The sequence below is a fragment of the Rhea americana genome, unplaced genomic scaffold (assembly GCF_003343005.1).
Source record: "Rhea americana isolate MKP2758 unplaced genomic scaffold, rheAme1 scaffold_165, whole genome shotgun sequence".
Classification (NCBI taxonomy): Eukaryota; Metazoa; Chordata; class Aves; order Rheiformes; family Rheidae; genus Rhea; species Rhea americana.
The window spans coordinates 1,420,714-1,429,175 of NW_028185761.1; positions in this window are offsets into that span (position 1 = coordinate 1,420,714).

Sequence of the window (8,462 nt, forward strand, 5' to 3'; positions counted from 1 at the left end):
TTGTTGTCTTAGTGTGACAAGGAGTATGTTGCAAGAGCATTGCAAAATGCTGTGTACACACAGTGCCATGTGTCTGCTAGTACTGAGTTGTTCATAGGGCAGACCAAGGAGAAGGTTTCAGTTTTACATTTGATTTTCATCGAATTTCGTCACATTTGAAGAGTTAAGTCTGACCCTTGCATGGGTTACGTTACCATTCAACATGAAAAATAATGGAGGGAAGTTAAATAATCTGTAATACGTGTGAGTTTGAACAAAACTATCATTCCTTTTGGGCTTAAAATTATTGATTTGCTGATTATTAAAGATTGCTGGATTATTTTAACTGGAAGGCTTGCAAATGTCACCTGGGGAGTGCTATGGCTTCCTTTATGGTTCACATATTAACAGTCTTTCAGCAATAATAATGTTGGAGCAGTACTGCAGATCCCAGCTGTATACTTGGCATCACGTAGATCCTGTGCAGTGCCCTGGGCAGTTGCCATTTGAAATTTCAGCTGCATAAAAAGGCCAGCATTATCCATCTGCGTAGTTTTGAAGATCCCAGAATCACCTTTACTACATTCCTGTGGATGTTCCTCAGTCCGTTTCTATCATAAAAGGTGAAATTCCTGCAGCTACAGCAAGTACAGAGATATATGCAGCACTCCCAGGGCCATTACTTGTCTGTCTTCCATGCTGTTCAAGTGAATCCAGTAGGATACCAAGAAAAGAAAGTCACAATTGTCATCTGATTTCTGAGGAAAAATGTAAATAAATTATGTTGAGCATACATGTCTTTGTGGTCATATAAGAGCTAAATTCACACAATCAGCTACTCACTTCATTCTTACGGGAGTCAGAAACTATTTATTCCTGACATTTTTTGGAAAACAAGGCCAGAAAAGAATTAAAATTAGTATTAACAGAATTTTTAGAAGCGTTTTTTACAAAATGGGTTAAATCATTTTGCAGAACAAAGCATATTTTACATCTCAAAAAACTGAATGAGCACCACTGTGAACACTGTTAGCAGTGCTTATTAGAAAGAAATTATTGTGTGTTATTTCTTGAAGCACTGGTATGTCAAAGCTCTTTTTTGCTTGGTGGCACTGAATTTGAGACACCAGGAAGAGCGTCTTTTTAAGTGTAATGTAGAGGAGAGATACAGCAGGGCACTATTAAGATTTGATAGCCTTTTTGCAAGTGCTGTGATGCTAGAAGTTTTGTGAAATAAGAAAGGAGGGAATGACCTTGTGGTTAACTGTAACTCCTGCTTCAGCCACGGTCTGTGTCAGGTATGCATCTGCCACTGCTGTGGGGAATCAGATCATCGCAACACCCCTCAGGTGAGCAAACACGTTTCACTGATGGATGAAATGTTTCCATGTGCAGAAGCTAAGTACCTCATTAGCCATTTGTACACCATATTCTCTCAAACACTTGTTTTGTTCATACAGCTGCTTGTCCACCTAAGCAAAGGAAACAAGCACATAAATGTGTGCCCATGGAAAATATATGAAAATCAGATCCTCTGCAGCTTTGTCAGTACCTGTTTGGTTGGAAATATGAAAAACACTCAAGTTCTGTGCGATAATGACAAGAGCATTTATTGAGATATTTACCAGCTCCTTTTCACAGCTGTTACTTGCATAAGCATAAAACAGTGTATTTGCAAGTTTTATCAAGCCCTGATTGTTGCTAATGCCAATGTTCTCTGTGCCCGTTCAGGTCCTGATCTCATAGTTAGGGACTAGACAAAAAATTACTGACGGAAATGCAATCTAGTGTTAGTTAACATGTGGCACTCTTTGGAAGATGCAAGGGGCATTTGCAGGAGGAGGAAAAGATGAATGCTGCAAAGAATGAGAATATACCAAGGTGTTAAGAGAACTGCAGCCCACCATACCTTGCACCTAAAGTATCTATGAATATTTGTATTTCTAGAGGAAGAAAGATACACAGTTATGCGAAGAGGAGGTCAAAGGGAGAGTGTCTGCAGAGTTTCTGATTGTTCTCTTTCACTTCTGAGGACCAGTGACCTGCTTCAGAAGCATCCAGCGAGACATCTGGCTGGTGCTTAGACTTACTGCTTCAGCTGAGTGGYGTGAGGAGCCGGAGTTGGATCCAATGACAAGCTGATGGGAGCATGGTATGAAGCCATGAGCCTGCAAGTACATGCTCTCCTAGAAGGCAATGAGTTTCTTTCCAGCATCTCGTCTCATTTAAYGGAAGAAAAGACTTTTGCACTCTCTCCAGTGGTTATTTTAAACTGCTGTAAGACCCTTGCAGCTACCTAAGACCTTCTAGTCACCCCTATGCATATCACAAATGCTCACGGTGAGAGGCAAAGTAAAGATCAAATCATTCTGTTCTGACATGCTTTTGAGTTAACAGCAGTGTATGTCAGTGAACATCAAATGAAAAGCCATTAGGGAAGGAGATTGTACTAGAAAAGTAGCAGTCTACATRGAGAGGTTCAGAAAAACAATGAAACTGTGTGAAGGTGTATAAACCACCTTAAACCACATTAAACTCCAATCTCGGCAGCTCATAACTATTAGACCATTTCCATGGAGGACAGGAAACAGGATTACTGGTGCTTGAGGTTGGACAACATCTATTATTTTCACGGAAAAACTTCTCTTTCCTGCTCACAAGCATGTTTTTAAATGAAGTGGACTTATGAAYGAGAATAGCAGCACTGTCTCAGAAAAAGATGATCCTGCATCAGCCTTTACAAACTGGCCTTATTCCCATACTAAGTTGTTCAAGAAGAATTTCTTTGTAAATTCCTTTAGGCAGCGAGTGTCTTTTCACTGTGTGCATTTCAGTGTTTGGCACCTTGGTTCTCCCYCCATCTGAGTTTTCACAGCACAATTGCAAAATACAGAGTAACAGCCCATAAAGCAAACCTCATTTCTGGGAAAACACTTATTGCTTTAAACCATGTTGCTGTAAAACCATATGTGTATTATTTCTTTGAAGCCTGGAACATACTAAAACACTGGCTTGGGGGAAGGGGTGTTGTTTGTTTTATTGTTTTTTCTCGGTAACTTGAGAAAAATGTTCGTCTGAAGACAGGCTGATCTCAAATCCACTGAAGTCAACAGAGGAGCTTTCAGAATTTTCAATGGGTTTTTTTTGATCAAGCTTATGTAGAGTTGAGGGTCATCAAGTCATGCTGCCTTGGGRTGAGATTTGCCGAATGGCCACTACAATATGAGTACAGTGCAATTCAGTTCATCAGCCAGAATATTCTGCACCACAAACGCCAAAATGCCGAAATGCTGGGTTGCTGTTTCTTACAAACCTGCGATAATTTATCCCAATGYCCTTAACTATCCTCACTGCTAGAAAGTTTTTCTTTAATAGCAAACTTGATTTTTTTGTGTGTGCGCTGCGTTTTAAATCTGTTGCTTTTCTCCTTATTTTCAGAGAATCCCAAACCTCTGAGTCTCAGATTGACAAACYTTAGGGATATAGCATTCAGTTTTGCTTCAGGGAATCACCCACAGGTTAATAGTGTAATGTGAGTATATGAACCTGATTTTTTTTCCTCTGGAAGAGGTATTTCGTCATGTTTATTCTTGTGAGAGAGCTGCCAGTTAGTTTTGGATTTGTTTGAATTAGCTTGTTGAAGAATCCTAACAAAAGCTTACTATGTAAAAGAGTTGGAGGGGTCAAGTGGCAAGAGGTTATAAAACCTGCCCTCCAAAGGACATATTACCTCATCACTGCTGTCATGAAAGAAATAATTTAACCAGGAAAAGTTTAACAGGTTCAATAAATGTTGAAAGAACCTCACAAAACACGCTCGKCTGGGAACGAACAAGAGCCACTTCTTGATGTATTATGTATTTTAATGGGGTAAAAGAGAATTGCTGTCACATGAAGTCAGGCCGTGATCTTACCAGGTTTCCCAAGTGAGACAGAATCCAGCCAAGACAGTTTGGGATGAGGCTCTTTCAAAAGGCCTGCTGGAAATGGCATTTGAGACTAAGGTTGTGAGGCTCGAGTGTGTTTTACACGGGGACACATCCCTATTAAGCACCKGAGCTTTTGGCTTTGCAAGGACTGCATGTAAGCATAAACTGAGGGACTACTTGCATTCTGCTTGCTCAGAGCTTGTCAAGGTATCACTTTGCCCTCTACRCACCACCACATCACAGCTGGCAAAATGATGTGCTGCTTTGGATCAGGTGTAAAACAAAGACCCCAGGAAAAGTTATTAAATACACTCTGGAATGAAAGAGGCTATGTACATTATACATTCTTATTGCATTTTATTTTCTATTTGGTTTATTATTTTATTTTTATCATTTTCACATCATATATATTGCATTACGCATTATGCAATATACATTATTACTGGAGATGATTAAGTGAGCAGAGATACTTAAACAGATAAATTTAACCAGAAAAATAGACAGAAGGTAGACCAAAAAAAAAAGGAAAGTAAAGAAAAGAAAAAAAAAAGAAGAAAGGAGGAGGATTAATCATCCTCGGATAAGGAATAGTATTTTCACAGATTTTTTCCTCAGAGTTTCAAAGGGGGTTATATGAAAAGGCTGCATCAAKACTCACTAAAGTGTGTGTGCTGGGGTTAAGGTGATCAGGAGTAGTCAGCATGGATTTACCAAGGGGAAATCCTGCTTAACCAACCTGATAGCCTTCTATGATGGGATGACTGGTTGAGTAGACGAGGGGAGAGCAGTGGGCAATGTGTACCTTGACTTCAGCAAGACTTTTGACATTGTCTCCCATAACATCCTGCTACATAAGCTCAGGAAGTGTGGGTTAGACGAATGGCAGGGAAGTGGATTGAGAACTGGCTGAAAGGCAGAGCTCAGAGGGTCGTCATCAGTGGCCTGGACTCCAGTTGGAGGCCTGTGGCTAGTGGCGTCCCCCAGGGCTCAGGACTGGCTCCCATCCTGTTCAACTTCTTCATCAATGACCTGGATGAGAGGACAGAGTGCCCCCCCCTGGAAGTTTGCTGATGATCCCAAGCTGGGAGGAGCGGCTGACACACCTGAGGGCTGTGCTGCCATTCAGAGAGACCTGGACAGGCAGGAGAGATGGGTGGAGAGGAACCTCCTGAGGTTCAACAAGGGCAAGTGCAGGGTCCTGCACTAGGGAAAAATAACTCCATGCATCAGTACAGACTGGGGTCTGACCTACAGGAAAGCAGCTCTGCAGAGAAAGACCTGGGAGTGCTGGTGGATGACGAGTTGACTACAAGCCAGCAATGTGTCCTTGTGATCAGGAAGGCCAATGGTCTCCTGGGGTGCMTTAGGAAGAGTGTTGCCAGCAGGTGGAGGGAGGTGATCCTGCCCCTCTCCTCAGCCCTGGGGAGGCCTCATCTCGAGTCCTGTGTCCAGTTCTGGGCTCCCCAGGACAAGACACACATGGAGCTACTGGAGAGAGTCCAGCGTAGGGCTACAAAGATGATCCGAGGGCTGGAGCACCTGCCCTATGAGGAACGGCTGCGAGAGTTGGGCCTCTTTAGCCTGGGGAAGAGAAGCCTGAGGGGGGATCTGATCAATGTGTACAAGTACCTGAAGGGAGGGTGTCAAGGGGACGGGGACAAACTCTTCTCATTTGTCCCATGTGACAGGACAAGAGGCACTGGGCAGAAATTGAAGCACAGAAGTTCCGCCTGACCGTGAGGGGGAATTTCTTCCCTGAGAGTGATGGAGCACTGGCACAAGTTGCCCAGAGAGGTTGTGGAGTCTCCTTCTCTGGAGATCTTCAAAACCCGCCTGGATGCAACCCCGTCTAGCATGCTCTAGGTGACCGTGCTTGAGCAGGGAGGTTGGACTAGATGATCTCCAGAGGTCCCTTCCTACTTTATCGATTCTGTGCAATTCTGTGATTCTATAGCAGATAGAGGCATTACAGGTTTTACTTGACATACTATGATGTTGATCTTCCTGGTGACCATCCTAGTGTTGTGCTGGTAAAAGTGGGCCACCTTCTCTGAAAGTCCATACACTAACACAGCTTATTTCCATATTTTGCCTGYTGCTGCTTTCAGTAGATCTTACATGAGAGTGAATGCTAGTTGTTTACCACATACGGGCTCTCTGAGTTCCTGTAAGGACGGTCTTCCAAGTGAGAGGTAAAAAAAGTAATCTTCTGCCTAAATAGGGTCATTAAACAGCCTCAGACACATTCGCAAGAGCCCCYGAAGGAAATTTATCTCTGAATTTGGCTCGCATTAAAGCCTCCTTCCCTTCACTACAACTGCATTTTCATCTTGCATAGGTGTATTTCAATCTCCTGATTTAACCTGTTGTGTAATGGTGCTTGCCACCCCAGACATGGTTGCTTTTGACCAATGGCCAAAGCAAATCCTTCTGTAGAACATTTATAGAGCTCTTTGAGGCCCTTTGAGCGGAAAGCTCCCGAAGAATAATCAATAAATAAGTATGAAAGCTAAGCAAACAAGGGAGAAAAAAGTTACTATTCTCATTGGCTGGGAGCCCACTGGCTGGGAAGGTCTCCACAAGACAATATGTTTACTGAAACCTTGTGTTCCCAGCAGCTGTAAGCTTCTCCAGGACAATTTCATCCAATTGTGCCAAACCAACAAGACTTTCTTGAGATCTTTGATTTATTAGGTATTGTTTGTAGAACATAGCACGCTGACTGACACTTCACCAAAGCAAATCTGTTCATCCATTTAAAGAGAATAAGATAGAAATCTTGGAGCAAATCTGGGACCTATTTCAGGAAAAATTCCCTATATATGATCAGCTAGCAAGAGTGGATCAGATCTGAGAGAAACTTGAGGACTAGTCAGTGATGAGGCCATGGATGGAGTGCAAATAGCTTCTTTTATAGCACAAAATCGGGGGAAGCCCAGAACAAGAAAAAATAACCACAAAGCAGAGCAGAGCAAACTCTGCATCAGCCTTTTGCTTCCTTTCCTTTCAGCTGTAGAAGGTGATTGCTTGAACCCGTGGCAGAAGTAGAAAATTACCCATTTTTTTGATGATCAGGATTTTCCCTTGGAGGGAAAAAGTCCTCATTTAACCTAGCTGTTGCCAACTAGCACAATTTTCCTGAGGATCATCTTACAGCATGAAGCTTAAAAGGCTTTGCTCTGTAGAAATTCATTTGTTATTCCATGTGGTGTTGCTCCTTGTGCTAAACTGACAAAATATTTATGCAGAGCGTAATGCATCCATTTCTGTTCTGCCCCCCTCCTAGCACAAGGGCATTCCTGGCTGAGTTAGTGGTTTCTCACATTGCTACCTGGCATTTCCCCAAAATGCCAAAATGCCTTTTTTTTTTTTTTTTTTAATCATGGTGTTACAGACAGACACCTCTTGAGGGCAGCATGTCCTCTYTTTTCCACCTCTTTCATTAGACACTACTCCACTTTCAGACTGAATCAAAAGGGCTATTTAAACCCAGATTACTCAGCAGTACAGATGACACTCTTCCACTTTTACTGTTTGAATTAAYGTGGGTCTCAAAGAAATCTGGTGGCAGCCGCATGACGTACTACTACCTCATAAAATATTGCCACCCTGCTTTGGAGATAGGGAAGCTGTAGCTCAGCAGGCCCARGTGACACACTCAGGACACAACCAAGGCAGGAATCAATGCAGGTGGCCTGCATCCTATTGCCACGCTTTTTTCCACTAAATCTGTCATTTGTTGCTCTAGCTTTGTTCACCAGAGAGCTCTGATTTGAGACAAAGTGGATAAAATAGGACAGAAACTGTGTAATTGCGTGAGGAGGAAGGGGTGACACTGGACMAGGTGAGGTCTTAGAGGACTGGAGAAGTACCGGTGCACTTTAGTATCAGATTAATTGCTACTCCTCGATCCAAAAGCAGAGGAAGGAAATGTTGCTCTGCCGAAGGTGCATCAGAAAGCAAAGATGCCAACTTCTCAAAAAAAACAACTGTCAGAGCAGTTTTACGAGGRCTGGTCTAGCATGGTCAGGAGCTCACTTCTGGTTTCAGCCATATGCTGAAACTGTGCCATCCTGATGCCATCTCTGCAGCCCATGCAACCTGTGGCTCAGACACCTTCCARGACGGAGGCAACAGTAACTCCTATTAACATTTTGCTTATTTATGCCTTCACTTATCCTGGATGCTGTGTACCTCCACGGAAGTCCCCTCCCAAGAAGTCTATATATTACACAGCCAAGGGTATGAGCAGGAAATACAGACCTGTGGGCTTTGTGGAGTGGAAACGTTGGCTACTATGTGTCCACCTTGGTGGCTAGTTACTTCTTTATCCTGGGAACTGTCTTCTGCATAGGCATTTTTGGCTTTGTGACAAAAGCAGCAGTGGTGGATTCAATATGCAATGAGACATACCACAAGTCCAAAAAGAAATTTAAAAAAGTTTCTGATCTTTACGCTTCTGAGACTGACAAAAGGAGGAAAAATTGTTGCTGGACGAACAGCTTGGAGGGAGCCATTTGTCTCACAAGATCAGCTCAGAGGGGTGTTTGCTTT